Below are 20,330 nucleotides of genomic sequence, written 5' to 3'. Positions count from 1 at the left end.
ATTCTATTTCAGACTGTGTTATTAAGGGATCTGAATTAACATGCTTTTGGATGTAAGTCAAGCACATCTTTGCAAGCACTGGGAAAAAGCTCCCATCCTTCTCTTCCATCTAAGCAAATTGGATTAAAATTGTCCACAGTGAAGTTTTTTTAGCACTTTATAGAGTCTATGGAGGACCCTTAAAAATAGTCCAGGCTGTGGCTTCCATCTAGAAGTACATAAATATCAGTTGACAGATACACCGCTCACAGACTAGTCTTCGCTGTTTAATTTGTATTGGCCTTAACAGGCTCCAAAGTAATATTTTTTGCTGTGTCTCTTGCAGGATAGGACAATATGCAATTAGCTTAAACAGAAGGAAGATCGGTTTAGATATTGAGAAGTCTTTACTAATAGTACAGTAATGATGCATAAGAATAAATGGCTCGGGGCCTTCTGCCTCTAGAGAAGTTTGGATGAAAATGGCAAAGTGATCTTGTCTGCTCCTGGAGGGAGAGCACAGTTAGTTCTTTGATGTTTCTTTCAACTTTATTTTCCATGGTTCTGTATATGCCCACAAAGTTTTCTTGCCAAAAGTGGCAATAGCAGCATGTTCATTGCCACTGCATTGCCATTGAAAATGCTACCTCGTCAGTGCCCCAAAGGAAGAACAGGCTGACATAACAGCATGACAATGATATCCTTTTTTCCAAGCTGGCAGAAGCAAGCCATTTTGGAAGGTGTTATACATCTCCCATAACCCGTGCTCCAGCTTCCTTGGTTGAGCCAAATTGTCTTCCCAGCTTGTCAAACTGGAAAAGTGCTACCACTGTAATTAAAGACATTAAAGCAATCAAAATGAGCATACAAGCATAATTAAGGCACTAGTGGTTTATGTCCCCTGCAGGCATTCTGTCAGAATAAATGACTTTTTGGTTTAATTTAAGCCTCTTCCAAAACATCACTAAGACTAAGGAGGAAAGGAATTTTTATTCATATATTCACTAGTAAAACTTCATAGTTTTCAGTTTCATAACCTACCTTACAATGGTAAAATTCTCCCACATAGACAAAAGCTAGAGGGTATTGCTGCATAAGAAGGATGTAGCTTTAAAAGAGTAGATTGGATCTGGAGGACAACAAGAACCAAATGGGAGCAAGAGAGACTTCCCTGGCACTGGATCAAGCCCTTCATAAAAGAGAAATCAGTTGTGTTGTGCCAGTGTAGGATGCAGTGTCCTGAAAGTCTCTTCCCTCCCTCTGAAAGGAAGGTACACAGAATAATTAACAAGGTTGGAAGAGCCAGGGTCAGAAGGAAAAAGAGGAGAGGGAGGTCAGGAACATCTAGTGAGTACTGGGGAGCTGCAACTCCTCTGCGTCTTTGTAAGACTGGGGTAGGGTTGTGCTATGGAGGAGGTCAAGTTCACTTGTAGAGCTCACTGGATTAAACCTCTGAGAAGTGGATGTTTCACCTCCAGAGAGGCTGGTGAGTTTATAGGTACATGGCTTGCAGCTTTGCTCATCCCTGGGGCTTTTTCAATAAACATCCAAGGTCTTTTAACAGCCATACCACTATGAATCCTATGTCATGGCACTGAAATCAAACCGTGGCAGCCAGCAGATTGAAATCTCTGCTGTCCTGAAGGTTGGTTGTGGGATGTGTACAGCAGTGTAGATGGGGTTACCCCCAACAATACTACACCTCCATTCTCAGAGCTACTAGACAGGTTCATAGGGCTGCCCTGAGCTGTTCAGCTCTGAGATAATGAGGCTGAGCTGTTTTTATTTGAGGTTGATGCTAACCTCCCCACTGGTGGGGGGGGCAGTGTTTGCTGAGTATTCTGAGTGGTCTGGGAAAAAGACTGAAATGCTGGGGTCCTGACCTACTCATTTACTGTGATCTGCAAACCAAGCTCAACAGATATGCTCCTTCATGCAAACAACGTGTCAATCCACAGGTACCACTGGGTACTGCTTCAGCTTTCTGTTTCTGGTACTGCCTTCACAGGTGAGAAGTGCCACCAGAATCTGAATGTCACAGTGCTGGACACCTGAGAAGACAAGGGCAGTCTAAGCCATGGGGGTAAATACCAGACGTTGACTCAGAGTTTTCATTGTAGTTCTACATGATGGAACCAAATAATGGTGAGAGTCAATAGGATTACCTCTTGCCCCCTAAAGTGACTCATCAAGAGGTTTGGGGATGCAAGGGTAATTTTTTTGGCTCAGATTCTAGCATGCGCATGAAGGTGAGAACTATGGAGATCATTACTGCCACTAACTCTGTCTGGGATCTGCAGTCTTAGCTGCAACTGGATCAAGCAGCTCCCATACCCCTAATCCTTGTGCTGTTATTGAGGATGCTGCTTTCTTGGTTGCTTGGCTTAGACCTGCTGCAGTTCCTGGCCAGGGAAGGAAACACAGGAGGACCCTTAAGGTGGGGAATCTCCTGCAGCACCTCTGCAGAGTTGTGTAAATACCAGTCCACCACCTTGCTGCTTCTGTTTTTCTTCCCTGTCCCCATTGGATGTTACCACAGCTGATGTGCCATCTGTACAGAACAGACTGCTGGCTCTTTCCCTCACCCCATGCCCTCTTCAGAGGCAAGGAGCTGGTGACTGGCTGTGACAGATGTACAAAAGGACAAGGTGAACGTCACAGGCAGCACCAAGAAAATCCAGCCAAAACCCCACTCCATACGGGGAAGCACAGTTCCAGTTGTTTGTCCTCTGGAGGAAGTAATCTCTGAAGCTGCTGCTACCCTGGCCCTGATACTAGGCAAGCTCAGTCCCATCAGAGATGGTGAAGAGGGGGAAAGCAGCAGGTAGCAGCATCACTCTGGTACAAGGAAGCTCGTGATGATGTTGCTCCCCATGATTATGCTGTTAACAGCCAGGCAGGGTGGAGTGTAATGAGCAAAGGTAGATGAGAAAAGGAAAACAGACGAGACAAATGATGTTTAAATGTGATGGCTCATTAAACAAAAGCTCTCTTCTATGTTTCTTCCCTCCGTAGCAACAGAAGGGACAATGGTCATAAGTAAGAGGCAACCCACTGACAACAGGAAACATTTATAGAAAGTAATGCACTTAATTTAGCAGCTCCAGCACCAACGAGCAAAGATATTTTGCATCAAGTAACTGAAATAAAGGTTTTGCAAAAAAAAGTTTTGCAATGTTTTTGCGTGAGGCAGAGAGCTCTTTTCTACCCAAAGCTGAGTCGCTTCTCACTGTTGAATATCAAGGACCACTCCTGTTTTTCCCACAGATTTGAACCCCTGCTGTCTCCAGCAGATGTTTGAGGATGCAGAAGTAAGGGCAGCACAAGCTGTGGGTCTCACACTAATACATCCATGATCCTGTCTGGCCTGGCTTACCTATGCTTGCTTACAGGGCTTTGATCCTGACCAGATCCTGGAATGTTTACTGATGTGTAGCCTAAGGACTTTGAGAAGTTATTGTAATCAATCCTCTTCCAAAAGACGGTCTGCTTCACCATTGTCCATCCTGCCAGCTGTGTCACCTGTTCTGAAAGCATCCGTGTGATGGAGTCTCTGCACCTCAGAGCAACTCTTCCAGTGTTTCATTGATATCATCCAGCTTGTCAGTGTATTGTCCTATCCAGCCAGAATATGGAGGACAGATTGTTTCCTCCTTCTTTGTCGAAGCCTTTGTATTGATTTTGTAATAGACTGCCTTTCAGCTTTCCAAAAACATGCATGAAAAGATCTCCACAGTGTTCATCTGTCTTACATGGCAAATGGCTACTTTGCATTTGTATAAATCACGTCACCGGGTGTGATCTTCTATCTGAAAAAGAAGATGCAATCTATCATATTGAAGTTTCTATTGTGTTATTTATGAGAATGCTAAAGGCGATAGACAGTCTTCAGACATAAAATACCTGATCCTCCAAGAACTTCCTCCAGTAAGTTCTTGAGCTGAGAAGCTGGCCCAGCAATCCAGCAAGACAGGAGGACAGGGCCCTGGAATTATTTGCCAATTCAGAATTTGTCAGGAATGAGAAAGACAGAGTACACGATGACTTCGGATATTAGGACATCTTGGATGGCAAGAGAGGAATGACTTGACTGCTTTTTCTTGTTGACCACACTTTTCTGCCTTATCAGAAATTCCATCACCTAGGACTAATTTACCCCTTTGGCCATCTGGAAAGCTGCTAGCTCACTCAAAAATAAATAAATAAATAAAAAATCTTAGGAGCAGCTTCAGAGATATCAGATTTAAACACCCTACTCTTTGTCTTTTTTTTTTTAAGGTCAGCCACAAGGAACTAATACATATTCTAGGATTCCCATTGAGATGGGGGTGCACAACTGCCATGGTGTGGGCCCTTTTGTCTGTTGTGTTGCGCACATGACTGTGCTGACATGGTAAACTACAGTAAAACAAGTAACTCTGTTCTCACTGCTGCAACAGAAGGTCCTCTGTCTCCCAAGCATCATTTGATCCAAGAGGGATTGAACTGACTTGAAAGCAGCTTTCATCAACACCCTCTCTGTTCCAAGTGAGGAGCTTGCACCACTGGAACTGCCTATTCACAAAGCTCATGGGAAGACAGCCAGCAAAATACAGCATCCATATGGAAAACACTTATTGGTTAAGAAGTGGCAACTCTGCGGACAGGAAAAATACTGCTGAGACAATTAATCTGCAGTGGGGAGTTTAAACCTGTAGTTCTTGTTTCTGTACCACTGTATCTGATGTTTAATGGATGTCAAAATCTTGCAGTTGAGCAATACCTCATTTTATGCATACAAATCAATGATTTGATTGATTGCCCTCAGACTGATTTTTGTTCAGAATTGCTGAAGCCCCATTGCCTGGATGACATGAGTCAGAGAAACTAAAGTCTCACTGTTTATAATGTTTTAAGGCAACCCGAGTTTGCAAAGCAGTAGCCTACATATTTGATACCAGGTCAGGCTGTATTTTCAATTAACACTTTGAAGGCAGATACCTAATATTAATCATTGCAACACACAAGGAACACAGGTCAGAGCGGTAAGGCAAGGACAGAAGGACAAAGAATAACTGAAGTGTTTCACCTTGGCCTCTGGCTGTGAAAGAATTTCCAAAACTACAGGAGTTAGCTCCAAAACCCAACACTCAATTGTGGGTTTTTGGAACATTACGAGGTTGCCCTCAGCACAGATGCAGTCAATGCAGGTGGTGGAGTCTGGAGAGAGATGTAAGTTTTTGCTGAAATAGACACAACTGGTCAGCCTAGTGGCTCTCCAGACTCCACCGCCTGCATTGACTGGTTTTCATTGATTGTAAAGAGGTATTTGGCCCCCAGTTCATGTTCAGGTGCCTACAGCATAGGCACCTACATCCCTCACTGGCCATGTCTGCACACAGTTCAACTCACTCCTGAGCTGCAGACCTCACCTTGGTGTGCTCTTTGTCAGTCAATAACAGATAGCCCCTGTAAAAAGCAGTTACCTGAGCATAATCTCAGATTCTCAGGGCATCAGCTAAATATTTAAGAGCAGTCCTTCCACTTTATTTCACAACAGGAGGATGGAGAAAGTTTCTGGAAACTGAGTCCTGAGCTGCAATGTTTTCTGAATGATGAGTTCACAAAAAACATTCAGTCCCAGAAGCTAAGTATATGCAAATAAGTCCTTCTCTTAAACCTTTCACCCACCTTGCCTATCTTACAAATGGCTTGTCAGGTTTTATTCTGATGCATTTCTTACAGCTTTCTTAATTCTTTCCAGGTGGCCTCTCTCCATTTTCACATCTACTGATGACCGTATTTTCTTCATGCATCTCTTGAAAGCAGCAACCAAAGTAACTGTTCCAAAACACCTCCCCCTGTATAGATCCAGGGGCCTTCTGATAACAAACAACATTTTGATGCTCATTCATGTTATGCTGACATTTAAACCCACCGAGGGTGACCAGAACAAATGGGACCTGACTATCTTCATAAATTTCCTCGAGTGCCTGGTGGGAAGCAGAACATGCTCTTGCCAATGACCTCTGAGACAGCAGTATAAAAATAGCCTAACGCATTTAAAAAGCAACAAGAGGGGAAGGATGCATTTTATGTCAATTCAGTCAAAAAGTCCTCAGAATTAGTTGCCTGAAGTGTTTGGGAAAGCTGACAGAGTATAATAGCACAGCGACTATTTTCTTGCTTCTCAGCAAACACAGCATTAATCGTCTGGGCTTAATATAGCCTTCCACATGCCAACTGGGTGCAAAATTATGGCTAGTATTAGAAAACCACTTACCATGTGGACAGGCTTAAAGTGCAATAAGCTGGGGGGTGTGGATGCAGATGGAGTATGCCTAAAGATGTACAGTGACCTTGAGAATTGTATGCCATGTCTCTGGAGATATAGAGCCTCTTCTTTATGGACTCTAACAGAGGTGGAGCTCTTCATCAGTGGTGGGGCATGGAATGGGCTTGGATTTGTAGTCAGGCTTGAATTTTGGGATTCTGGTGTATCTGGAGATGTCTGAGCACAAGAGATTTACTGGAATTTGTTTTATACACTATTGTATCCGAATGCGTAACACATAGACCAATATACATCAGGATTATGCCAGGAAAGAAAATCCACAGCTTGAGATGTTTGCAAAAACATCATTTATAGAAAAAAAAACAGATGTGTAAGAACCCTCTATTCTCTTCTATACCCTGCCTGCTTTGTTTGGTGGACCTTCTGGCAAATAACTATTCTTATTTTGATAGAAATGGAGCAGAAATATGACTGAATATCTCATCTGAGACTTTGCCTTAGCACTTGAAGGATGCAGAGTATTACAAACAAGGTCAAACCCTTTAACACCCTGTATTGTAACATCTGTACAACACAGCTTAGAGACTGTTGTTCCAGTATTACTACCTAGTAAAGTGGGCTCAATCACTCAGTGCTTATATAACACTCTTTTTTTTCTGTACATGAATTGCATTTCAATCCTGTTTTTCTCTCAATATTGTGTTGAAAGTTATTAATAAACAGCTTTGACTAATGATTTACAGGTTTTTGCAGCAAATTCCTTGTCATTCTTTCTGTAGTTGGCCTCCTTGATTATTCAGTGAACTCTCTCTGTGATCTCTGACAAGAGGATTAATTGTAAGAGCACAATAATAAATATACCATTGGTGAAGTCTTTTGGACAAATGTAAATCTTTGCTAAAATTAGAATTCATTCAGCCTAGCATTTCCATGGTTATCCAGATACTGACACGCAATGACATCATGCAGAGTCTATCAAGAAGAAGGCTGTGATTCACAATTCAGGATTTTTGATAATCAACCAGCACTAGTATTTAGGTAATTATGCCTGTACAGGATGTTATGACATGTCTATCTTAAATGTATTGCTGGTTACTGAGACAGCTCCTTTTTATTACTAAAATATACCTTTCTCGCCTTAAAACATTATGACAATTGTGTGAATTTCTCTTATTACAGAGCCACATGCTGCCTTGGTGAAAGTGACAGGGCTCACTGTGTATGAATTAATACAGAACTGGAAGAACAGAGGAGACTACCTATGGCTCCTTGCCTGAATTCCAGAAGGATGAAAGGTTTGGCAGCAAGGCTGGAACTGAGAGAAGAAAATAAAAAGAAGTGGAAGTGAGAACATCCTGGTCATTTCTAATGGTTATCATGCATCACTGGCCAAATAGTGTGATATCACCAAGTGCCCTTTCTCCCGTTTCAACCTGTGCTTCTGCAGGTGCAGCTACACTCGGTGTCACCAAGACCTACTAAGCTGAGAGGACGATCCAAGTATCAGATTCCAGCTGGGAACTGGGGCCTGAGTTGTTTTCTTTGAGCAGGGAGATGGCCAGATACTTGGCCAGTGCTTGGTTGATGTGGCTATGAGGAGGTATAAGCATCCTTTACCTCTGCATGTGCTCTTGTGCACAACCCTCTCCTGGCTCCAACTGGGAAATGGAAAGCTGACTTGAAAATTAACTTGCATCTTGTGTTGGTTGTTGGTTATATAGAGGATCTTTCTTTCCCATCCTGACTGTGGGGAGCATAGCTCTGCTCCTCAGCTCCAGGTCACTCTTTGGGCCATGGGTGCTTTGGGCCATGGGTGCTTGATGTCAAGGTCAAATGCAGAAGCCTTACTGGTGTTCACATGCACGCCACTAGCTAAATGCTGCTCACAGTGCTTCTTCCACTGGAAGATGCCTCGCTGTTCCCACTGCCTTCTCCCCTTTCCTCTCCTCATGCCAGGAAAGACTCTTTGGCTTTTAGGTGGGGGAAGATCACAGCAGATGTATGTTCTCCTTTGAGATTAGCCCACTGTTTGGCTTAATTAATCCTGACATGTTGCTGTTGCTATTACGGAAGAAACGTCAAGAGAAATTAGACCAGCTGGTAGCATGAAAATGGGGGAAACCAGTGCTGAGCAGTGCCTCACTTTCCTGGAGAAGTTTGGTTTGCCTTTCCAGCAGAGGTGGCAGGGGACTGAAATGCTGTGACCTGTGTCAGATGGTCTTGGCACAGTCCCCTCACACCAATATCCGTTGAGAGGACATTAAGGAGCCATTCCCCAACAAGCATGGCTGGGAGTCTGGCCAGCAGCAACTGGCATGGCTGGGCTTTTGTGAGAACCAGGATGGTCCTGGGATTCAGCTTGGCTTAGGGTTCCTCTTCCCTGAAGCAAGAGGCTGCGAGGAGCTCTGGGGTTTAGCTCAGCTCCTCTGGGAGGAGAGGAGCACTGCTGAGTTGCTCCTTTATGTTCTCTTATTTTATCTATCAGCACCTTTAGCTGCTGTTTCTCACCACTTCCCTCACCTTTATATCTATTGACTTGAATGATTTCATACACCAATCAATTTTGCCAGATTTATCAGCAGCTTTCACACTTTTTTTTTTTATTAAAACAAACAACCTTCATATTTTGAAGTTCCATTAGACAACTGAATTTCAGCTTTTTCCTCTCTGCGATGATCTGATTTTAAAAAATGATAAGCTTGCATAATAGTACACAGTGCAGCTGCACAACACGGATATATTGTAAATACATATTTCCCCCTATATGAACATCTCCTCCTCTGTGCATTCCTGTGGGACATGCAGCTTGTAAGTCTGCAGATGCCAGAAGCCTGGAGTAGAATTGCACTGATGGAGAACTGATTTTGACACTTAAGGATTGCCCATAGTTCAGCAGTGTATTTTCTGCCACATGTTTTGGGGATGCAAACAAGTAGAATTTCTCTTTTGCTTGATGCATTGGAAAAAAAAAAAAAAAAAAAAAAAAAAAGGCTTCTTTGTTCTACCACAGACAAGCACTTACTTGCCAAAGGGATGTTACTCATATTTAAATGTTAAGAACAATGTTAAGAACAAGACCTTGCCATGGCACGGCATCTCTGGCTTGCCAAGCTCAGAAAGAAGTTTGGCTTTTAGTAATGTAGAAGGAATACATTTCCCCTGTTTTGAACCCACGGACTACACGTACTGTTGAAGGACTTTGAGGTCTCTGTCCTGCTGACTGCTCTGGGCTCAGTGCAGGAATGCTTCACTGGGACTCCTTGAAGGAGAGGACCATGAGCTGCATTGCATCCAAGAAGCAGAAGAGAGACCAGGAACTCTAGGAGAAGGAAAAAGGAGGATGGATTTGTGAGGGATGTGCCACTCCACAAGGAATGAGAGCCTGTTTACAGTAGAATTGCTGGCTTTGGTAGCTGTGACTGCAGTAGGTGCTCTACACTGCCAGGCCTCTTTGCTTTGTACCAGTGAGCTCCAGGCCCTGGGGCTTCTTTGGAGTTGATCTAGGCACAGGGCTACCCATGGCAGGAGGCTGTTCGAGGCAGCTGGACAGTCGTGGTCTCCTGCCCATTATACATATGTGTGCAGAGGAAAACTGGACTATTTTTGGCCAAGAGTGGTCAGGGTAAAGCATGGTTCTCTGCTGAGCTGTTGGAGACCTGGTGGCAAATCCCTTCTCTCACTTTGGCCTTGATCAGACAGCGGGCCATTGCCACAAACATGGTGCTTGTTGCGTTGGCTTCCAAATAGCTTTTGATCTGGGACTGATGCCAGCTGCCTTCACCCCAAGCCTCCACAGGTGAGCAGAGGTTGCCATGCTGATGGGAAAAACAGCTGCTTCAACACGCTGCCACTGCTGCTTTGGTGGGTTTCCCTGTCAATCTGCCAGGGAAACTGTAAGCCTTTTGTTCCTGGGCCCAAGGTATGCAAAACCATCCAGCTTAGCTCATATCAACCATTCTGAAGTTTTCAATTAATTTTTTTTCCCCCAATGATTTGAATTTGGGAAGGCTCGTGTGAACTGCTCTCCTAGCAGGCCTGCATATTCCTATGTTCCTGCAGGGGGAACAAGAGCAAGGTGAAGTATATCTCCTTTTCTACTGGCATAGCTGAGACTGAAAGAAGGCACCTCTCCATTGCCTGAGGCTGCTCTTACACACAGCCCTTCCCCGGGTTAGTTAAAACAGCAGAATCGCTTTCTCTCCTTCCTCTTTGTGTACTCTCATGTCTATTATAAGTGGCTTAAATCTGTTTTTAATTTGTAATTTCCTTGCAGACTTAACTTGTATCATCATAAGTGGTTTCCAATCCTTACAGAGTGCTAGCAAAGGTGGGGAGGTCTCCACTAAATGTATGTAACACCAGGACAATTTTATGGGTGGGCAAGCTCCAAGCTAGGTGACTGGGAGCATGTGAATATTCACAGCTTTTAAAGTCAAAATAAATACAGTGTGGATGGCCTAAAAAATTCAAACAATGAATGCAATAGTAGGAACTGCCATGAATGTCCATGAGCAAAGTTTGTCCAAAAACCAGTATATTGGGTTATTCACCCAGCTACAGCTTCTCCTTAGGTAGACTTAGTTAGCAATGGCTGGAACTGGGGAAGGCAAAGCAAAAAGAACATCAGACATGACAACAGAAACCAAGCATTATTTCATGTTTCACTAATTTTTGCTTAACTATCAGATGTCTTCATTCGGGGTGGGAGGACATGGCCTTTGTGAGGTACGGAGCCCTCTGGCAGGAACAGCAACATGCAGATATACCTCTGAGACTTTCTACACTGGCTCTGAAGTGAGCTCTAAGGATGTTTTTTCTTTGTTGTACTGCTGGACCTCCTTGAAAGAAGAAGAGTGGCTGCCCATTCACCACGGGACTAGAAGTGAAATAGGAATAGGAAGTGGAATAGGAGTGGAATGACCTGAATGGGTCAGGAGGGAAGATTTACTGGTGGTTCTCCTTCCCCTATATCCATTAGCTCTTTGAATAAAGCTCTAGAACTTAATTATCATTAGTGTCTCAACAAATTACGATAAGTTTTGGGGACCAGCTCCTCTGGGCACTTTAGTAAACGTTGACGTTATTAGACATCTTCCAGAAAGCCAGCAGAGTCTTTGCACATTTGCTTCAATGTTATTAATTTACAAGGGTTACTTCAATTAGGAGAGTCCGTTAACTTGTAAAACTTTACTTATTTACACTGTCTCTTGGAGAGGGATTTTCTCAAAGTGTGATGATGATAAGCTTAGGCATTACAAATCCTCTTGCTGCTTTTGTCAACAGGCAGGCTGAGAGCATTAATCAGAGGGATGCACACTTGCACGCTTCCTGGCTGTGGTTTTGCTCCAGGTCATCACCACTGGGCACAGACCTGTGAGGCACCAGCTGCCCCACCAAATTTGGAGGGGTTCTGCCCATGGGCATTAGCCTATCCCGGGGCTGGATATCCCATCTGAAAGGCTGAAGAAAAAAAAAGAGGTTTCTCATAAACCTCTTCTTAGGCAGTAGACAAGACAATGCTCTCTTTGCTTCAAAAGTGAAGTGCTCTCCCTAAAGCATTCACTTCAGCTCAAGGCAATTTTCTTGCACCATACACATCTCTACTGCACGAAGCTTCAGCAGGGCAAGCAACAGGGTTGGTACTCAGTGTGCTCCAACTCATTTTCCATCCAAGTGAAAAATTACAGTTCATGTTACTCCTCTAGTGAAGGTAAATGGAGCACAGGGTGAGGCAGACTGGGAGTTTTGTGACCTCGAGGTTGTCTTGATAATCTTAAGGGGGGTCCAAAATGCTCCTTGCTTGCTGAGGAGCCTCCAAGTGATTTCAATCCAAGCCAATTATTCAGTTTTGTGTTATTTGCATGGCAAATGTGGTAGGTAAATTCTGCTTATCTGCTAATCCAGGGAGGTGCTGGTATACCTCAGTGGTATGAGGAACTTGGCTCAATTTCTGCCCTGCCCCAGCTGGGGGTGTTATTCATCCCCAAGTGTGTCACTGCTGCAAGTGAGATTTAAGAAAGAGGAGTTTCTCATTGCTGCCAGTTACTGAGATTTTGCCCCGGGCATATGGTGAATCCTCATCTTCTTGGTCTGCAGACACTGTTGGTGCATGAAGTGTGAGGTTTTAGCCCACCCAGCAGACCGGGACAAGTCCTGTTTCCATGGTGGGTTCACCAAGGCAGTACTGGGGACAGTGAACAAATCCACTAGGTGGTTTAGGCAAGAAAGATGCTGCCTCAGGTGGTGAGAAAAAAAGATAGCATCCAGTTTACGCAAGCAGACAGACATTAGAGAGACACAGGTTTTGTAGAGATGAGTTATTGCTCCTGTGTCCACTGTCTGACTGTCTACCTTCTTGGGCTTCTTTATGTGTTATTCAGAGCTTTATTCTGTGTATTGACAGCTGCCTTCTTTGAAAGCTGCAGGGAAAGGATAACCCACTGCCTTCTTACCTAGCAGCTGCCGATAATGAAATCGTATGCAACAGGTTGCCCCTTCACTAAGAGAGCTCCATGGTTTTACAAATGTCTCGTTAGTGTGTGGGTAGCCTTTGCTCTCTCGAAGAGTTTTGCTTCTTGAAGCAAATTGATTTCCCCTCAAAGTCAACATAAAAGCAAAGTTTTCCAGCCCTTCACCATAGCTGATTCTTCCACAGGTGTCTCTGCAAGATCTAATATATGTGTTAATGTGCATGCAAGGGTGTTGCTAGGAAACTTGTGAGAGCTAAATGAGGAAATGCTGTTAATAGAGGCAGGCAATAGAGCCTCGAAAGTCTTCCTTTGCAGCTTTACCAATGGTTGCTATTATACAAATTGGGCCAACTGTGAAACTGGGTTGGGTCATCTCTAGTGTCAATGGACCTGCTTAAATAACAGGGAAAAAAAAAAAAAAAAAAAAAAAAAAAAGTTAGTTCCTGGGGTAAGGTCCTGCTGCAGCTCCAGCCCAGAGAAGCTACCTAGCACCGTCTGCTTTGGGAAAAGGTGGGCAAGGGTTTTCTCTCTGGTTTAGCTTATGGGGTTTCTACTTTGCTTCATTTCACTGTGTATATGTGATACTCACTGGTGGGTAGCTGCAGACATTTCTGAGCCCCATACTGGGGTAGTATTTTCCCAATCAGCCTGAAAATACTGTGCAGTGCCTGGAGCACAAAGGTAAGTGACTTTTTGCCAGAGCCTTTGCATGTCTGAGTGTTCAATTCAACTCAAATGTCATCTTGAATGAGAGTTTTTTTTCTCCCTTCTTCTGAGTGTAAGGACTCTGCAGAGCCCAAGAAATGCCAATTTAGCAGGGAGTGCTTATACCTTACATGTGGAAAAGTCCAAAAAACTTTTGTCTCAGGCTGACTGAGGATATATTTAATACATGATCTTTCCAAGTTAAGTCTCATTGCCTTCCCCACCTAAAGGTACATGATTGCTGTAACTAGTGTTTTTTTTTTTTTTTTTTTTTTTTTTTTTTTTTTTTTTTTTTTTCCTGCCATTACTGTCCTCTAGAAGCAACTCTGTTTCTTCTCACAATGGGTTCTGGAGAGCTGAGCTTGCCCTCTTTTGGAGAAACATGGAACCATGTCTGTTACGTACTTCCCAATCACTGTAAAAATTAGGACCGGCAATTGGATCTGTGACTTTCTTTTACTTCAGCTTCTCTTCTGCCTTCCTAAATGTGTAACACTTCTCTTCATGTCTGCATTTGTTGCATTTATTTATTTATTTATTTAGAAACAGCTCTCCCCCCAAAACCACCCAAGTCAACTGAACTATAGCAAAAAAAGGTGTCCTTTGGGAATAACCACTTGTTCTCTTAGCCAAGAGTGGCCTGCTGATGCTTAGTTTCAGCTGGAGAGGGAAAGTCATTTGTGCACTCTGATGTATGTATGCGGGTAAGTTGTGTACCAGATAAGTTTTTTTGTAATGAGTTGGGGTGGAGTTGTTCTTCATGAGTCCTGAAGTGTAACTCACTTGTGTGACTCATCCTAAAGTAGCCCTGATGACTCTTTACCCCATCACATGCCAACTAACAGCTTTTGCGGGAAGAAAAAAAAAAAAAAAAGGAATATTTTAGCAATCTTAAAAGGCTTATTGGAACAAATCTCCACTCCCTTGCTCCCTAGTGTTCAAATCCAGAGATTTTTTTTTTTTTTTTTTTAATCTTAAAGAAGGCTTTGTGTGCCCAAAAGATTGTGTGATTTTTCCATCTCTTAGCTGATCTAATAAAAAATAATTCCTTTCCTTTCAAACTTTGTGTCATCTACAGCCTAAAGCCTTCACAACTACAATACTACCACTGTGAACGCAGTTGCCTCCATTTCAATGAATCCAGCTGTGGAGAACTCAAAGGGAAATTAGCTGTGCAACCATTAAAAATGACTCAAATGCATTTCTATGCACAAAAATGTCATAGCATTAAAATCTTGAGTCTTTTCAGGACGTGTCCCCTTTGTGTAGCTGGGAATTGCCCTTCTCTAATAGCATTAACCTCCTGTTTCTATCCCTTCATGACCATCAGGCATTAAAGATGAGACAGTTTTTGTTGTACAGGGTTTTAATGCCTAGAAAAGCATCACTAACCCAAGGCTGAATCTGAATCTTGTCTGTCCTGAGTAAGGATGGTTTGGGGAGAAATGCCTTTGAAACTGATGAGTTGTTTGTAACACTAGAATAGATCTCAGTGAAGATGGATTAATGGGTAGAGTACAGCTGAGCTGGTGAAAGGTACATGATTAATTCAGTTTTGACAGGATTGTATAATTTATAGCCTGGATAACACCTCCAATTAGGCATATCACATTCTTTATTTCTGTGGCTGTAAAGACGAGGAGTACTACACCTGAATTTCAGGCCCAGCATGCTTGGTGCTGCACAATCAGAAATAAAGATACAATGAAAGAGAGAGCACCTGAGAAACGCTGAGACCATTCTGGAAAGCAGTGCTGCTCACTAATGAAATAGTGGACTTCTGAAGCTTTCATGCTTAATGAATTCATGACATAAATTGCTTAATAAATTCATGACATTCATTTCCATAAATGCCTCCGTTTCTGTCTTTGTAACCATTCCCTCTCCTCATGGAGGCCAAGCTTGGTTCCAGGAAAAAATGAGCAGAGGAAGGCTTTTTAAGAGGGCAGGTGGAGAACTGCAAAGGTTGATTTCTGGTTATGCTGTAGGTGATGGGATTTTGGGGTGCCAGTGTCACCAGATGTTGAAGTTTTGCTTTGAGCAATGAGTGCATTTCTGCCTTCTGGTGGACTGAAATTGTAACACAGGACTACGGAAAAGGTGATTTTTGCCTGAAAAGCAAACAGTCTGTCCCAGTCAGAAACAGGTCACCGTGCCTCATTACAGGCATGACCGAGGAGATGAAGAAAACTAGCTAGGCTGGAGCTCCTGCGTCCTGTGAGGACGTTAGCTGCCTTTGCAATGTGTCCACATTTAGCAGCCTAATGAAAGCACGCAGGGAAAGCAGGATTAGAATAAACTGCTGTCCCTTTGCACTTGGGGGCAGCAACACCTTCCTCCCCCAAAATAAATAAATATTGCTAAGTGGATTTTAGTCCAAGCCCCCACGTTGCTGTCACTGCAATGAAGACCTCACTGTTGTACCTGTCTGTCTGTAGGACCTGCAAGGCTGCTGTAGGAGCTCCGCTGTGCACCTCCGTGTCACGCCTCGGGGCTACTGTTCGCTGCACAGCTTGTACTCCCTGTGTTAGCGATTTAGGAAGTATCGCTGCATAAATCACCATGCAGGGAAATAACTTCACGTCTCTGCCAAGTGTCTGTTTTCCTGTAGTCTTCCCCAGTATTTCGGGCTATATTGGTAATGAGCAGAGAAGACTGCAGTGCTATATTTGTGTGGAAGTGAGACACCAGATCCTTAAGGATTCATTTATTGGGCTGCAGGCCAAGGCATATTCTGGCCCTTGGTTGCATGTTACTTGCTGCCGTTATTTAATTCACTGTGGAAGGTTTGAAAGTTTGACTCCAAAGACATGAATGCACCATTGCACAGTCCTCTGGTTTTACTAGCAATGTGTGAGCAATGAGGAATGGGAGTAAGAAGGAAAGAATTAACAGCCAGTGTTGTTTGGGTGACAGGATCAAGGTCTGCTCTGTGGCCCTGTGATCCTGCTGGTACAGCTAAGACACAGACTGTGCTCCTGTCTCTTCACAACATCAGTGTCCGATTTATGAAACACTTCTGAAAAATATGGTTTGTAGCTCTTCACCTTTCTTTTCCTAGAGAAAGCCAGCTGCCTTGTTCTTGTTCAGGAGAAGGATTCATCCTTGGAGATGACACCGCTTTGAAACCATTATAGAACATAGTATCCCTGGTAACTGGAGCTGATAACATTTCTATACGCAGAAGAAATTTGTGGCATGTTAAACTGGGAGATGAATGGGTGGGGGAGGATACTTCATAAAAAGCTGCCCTGAGCCTCTAGAGGCAGGCTCAGGAGTCAATGTAAGAAGTCCAAATGCAACCTTTTGTAGAAGTGTAAACCCAGTGCCCAGGCAGTAGTGCCTGCATTGTCTTTCAGCGTAAGTCCAGGAAAGTCACTTAGACCTTGCCTGCCATATGTACATTTTATTTTTTTTTAAACTGTGTTAGTTCATACACCACTCCGAGACAACTTCAGTTTAGTTAGCATGCCCTGTATCAGTATAAACTTGTTCTGACTATCTGATGACTAAAACATATCACTGCAACAGCACTTAAGTTCAATCTAAAGGTTTTGATTCACTACCACATGCAAATGCGGGCCTGGGCTTCTTCAGCCTGGAGAAGGATGGGATCGGGGGACCAAAGAGCCATCTTTCCATGCATCCATGCAGGTCATCAAGAAAGTGGAAAAAGCTCTTTACTGAAGGTAATTAATGTCTGGAACGGGTTTCCCAGAGAGGTTGTGAAGTCTGTGTCCTTGGGGGTTTTGAAGAACTGATTGGTCAAAGCCCTGAGCAATCTAGTCTGAGGTGAATGTTGACCCTGCTGAAATTGTGATTTTGCTAATTATTTTTGAAGTAAGAAGTGTTTTTAAAAAGTTACTCTTTTTCTATTATTTTTTTTTCCTCAACTTAGTCACCTTATAGGCAACATTTTTTAAATTCAAAGCTTTAAGAAGAAAAAAAAAAACAAAAAAAAAAAAAAACAACTTTCAAACCCCTTCTTTATTTGAGAAGCACTAGGACTAAAATCACTCCACAAAAAGATGCAATATGAGTAAAAACACTTTTGCTAAAAATTCAGTTGAAGCACTTGCATCTGGCCTATGTAAAAGCTCCAGTTTTAGACGTATTTGGACGCAGCAAATGATACTGGGAGCAGTAACTAGGACTTCTCAGATTTATTTCATATTCATTTTCCAGTTTCACCCCAAGGGGCTACTGGTAATGAGGCCCCCCATAGGTTGGTCGAGTGCATGCCTTTGAAGAACACACAGATGAAGAAAAAAGTGAATTTATTATTAAGGGCTTAATTTAGCTAAATAGAGTTGAATCTGTGCTACCAAACTGACAACTCCAATCCACTTCCAGAAAGTCTGGAGAATTCCTTAGTTCTCCAGTCCTATATGAAGGACTACGTGTCCCCCCAAAAGAACGTGCTGTCCCTGACCATCTACCCAACTGCTGCTACCTCTTATCTTTTGGGAGCTCCCAGTTTTCAAAAGGATAGCTTTGTTTAGAGGTCATATATGCCCTGCTCCTGATACAGTACAGAGAAATCCAGGCACAGTGTAATAACACAGACCTTGAAAGAGGGAGCAGAGAATGCAGAGCAGAGGAGAATAAGAATGGGGTGATAAGATAGAGGGTGCAGGATAACACTGGACATCCTAGGTCTGTAAGCAACTCACCAGAGATGAGACAAAGAAATGTGAACCTCAGAGATGGGCAAAAGCAGTCTTAAGGTTATCAAAAATAAAACAGAATGAAATCCAACATGCATAAAACTCTCTATGTGTAGTAAATTTGGATGCAGTGTGGACTTGCAGACCAAGGAAGAAGGAGTAAGGTGTAAAACATTGCTAGAAAATGTGTAAAAACCTCTCCATATGGACCTTAGATGGAGGGGAAAGAACGTACTAGCATCGTACTCTGCCCTGAAAAACGAAGGGGAGGGTGTTTGCCAGGAATATTGTGTAAAGTAAGTTTAAATGTATTATCACTTAGACTTTTTCCAGGTAATATTATTCCTTCTTTACTTTTTTTTTTTTCTTTTTCCCCTGCAATAATGAGGTCTGGGCATATATTTTTTCTTTGATTAGACTGTTAAGATTTCAATTACACTGGTAATAAATTATTGGATTTATATATAAGTCTCATTTCCATATTGTCTGTAATGAGAATTTGAATGCAACAATGGCAGTCAGCAGGTGGATGATAGCTATGAAAAAAATAGGAAAGGAACAATGACTGGAAGGGGTAAGAACTTCCTCTGTCTCTGCTTTGTGCCCTCTAGCATGAAACATGTTCTTCTGCCCTCCTAACGTGCAGTATCCCACTAGACCAAGATCCTTTTGGGATGTTTTCTGGAGAAACCAGCAAGTGAGAAATACCACAGACAGCCACCAACTGCAAGTCAGACAGCACGAGGAAAATATGTGAGATGCAGTTTTCCCAAAGGTGGGGGCAAGCAAACTTTTAAATTACTGTCTCTATTAGTCTGTCCCTGAGCTCAGGGCTCTACTTGCTGCATCTGTCCTTTTCCATCTTTATTTTTATTTATTTATTTATTAATGTGAGAGGAACACTGTTAAGATCCCCGAGACTCTCCTTCTGCATGCAGTGGCTGCGCTCAGTCTCTGCTGTGCTGGAATGCCAGCCCCAAAACCGAGAAATGCTTTTGCCAGTGTGACCCATTCTGTCTCAGACCATTTTGCAAAGATAAGCAAAAAGTGAGGCGAGTGGTGTAGTGGGTTTTGTGCTGCTGAGCGAGGCACCTCACTGAGACCGCTGCTCTCATTTCTCATACTGTACCCGTATTGTTGTTGAAAGCATTCATTTCCATTCACCTTTAGGAGTTTAATTTGCATAATCATTTTTCTTGTGAGGCTTCAGAATTGGCTGATCTGGACTCTCCACTTCAAAATATCTTAACTGTGCTTTTCAATATGCACACAATGCGGTGAGATAGAACAAAACGATCTTGTTGTGTTACCATAGAGACATCCAGGGTCTAAGAAGGGTTCCTGCTCAAAATCGGACTGTTAAAGGGACAAGGGGCTGTTAAAATTTGATGGAGGGTTTAATCCTTGACCGGGCACTGGTATAAATCAGTGCAGTCAGGATGAAATGAACTGGCAGTCCCCGTGTAGTGCTTTACAGACAGCACTCTTCAGTCCAAACTGGTCCAAAGGGGCTGTCGTCTCGGTAGTTTCAGCAAAAAAAAAAAAAAAAAAAAAAAAAGGAGATGGAGGGGGGGTGGAAGGGCCAGGAAATTCACTTGAAAATGTTAAATCACTTTACGCTTTTCCTTCATTTCACCCCTTCTTTTGATTTGAGTGCTAATTAAGAGACTTTCCCTTGCACTTAAACAACCAAACTTTGCTTTTTAAGCATACATTTTTTAAACAGTGCTAAATGAATGCAGCAGTGAGGGAAGGTGCCAGGCTGACATCTCCGCTCTGGAGACCCAAGTCCTGCGTTCACAGATGAAGGCATAATAGCAGGACTTTAGCCGCATTCCTGCACTGACCTGGAGAAAACGTGCTTCAGACCGAGAGGACGCTACACTCTGTGAGCCTGCTGAGTTTTCAGTGTTGGTGCTGTAATTGCCAGCTATAATGATGGTTTTGTGCAATGGAGGGAGAAGAAAATGTCTCGCTATGTACATAAAGGGAAACAAAAATTGGTTGGGAGTAGATTCAGCAACAAAACCTCCTAGCAGTTAACACTCCCTTTGCTTGGGACTACAGTGTCTGAGCCATCCATCTAAGCATGAAAAGGGTGCTTACAGACCTTGCTTTAAGCCAACTCATTTAAAAGCCCTCATGCAACACAGGGAGGCAATGCTTTGCCCTGTGGTAGCTAAATAAAGTGGACCCCGACATTATAATCCCTAAACTGGCATTTAAAAGAGCATT

The 20,330-nt window shown here is 43.0% G+C and overlaps 1 long non-coding RNA gene across 1 annotated transcript; it reads left to right on the top strand.

Moving 5' to 3' along the window:
• Window positions 1-13,162: 13,162 nt before the first annotated feature.
• Window positions 13,163-20,215, top strand: LOC311426757. Its single transcript, XR_014687004.1, has 3 exons — window positions 13,163-13,233; window positions 18,707-18,870; window positions 19,822-20,215. It is a non-coding gene; the product is annotated as an uncharacterized lncRNA (long non-coding RNA).
• Window positions 20,216-20,330: the final 115 nt, after the last annotated feature.

Source organism: Aythya ferina (genome assembly GCF_964211825.1).
Source record: "Aythya ferina genome assembly, chromosome: 1".
NCBI lineage: Eukaryota > Metazoa > Chordata > Aves > Anseriformes > Anatidae > Aythya > Aythya ferina.
Note: the sequence above shows the minus strand (reverse complement) of the source record. Positions and strands in the feature narration are given on the sequence as shown.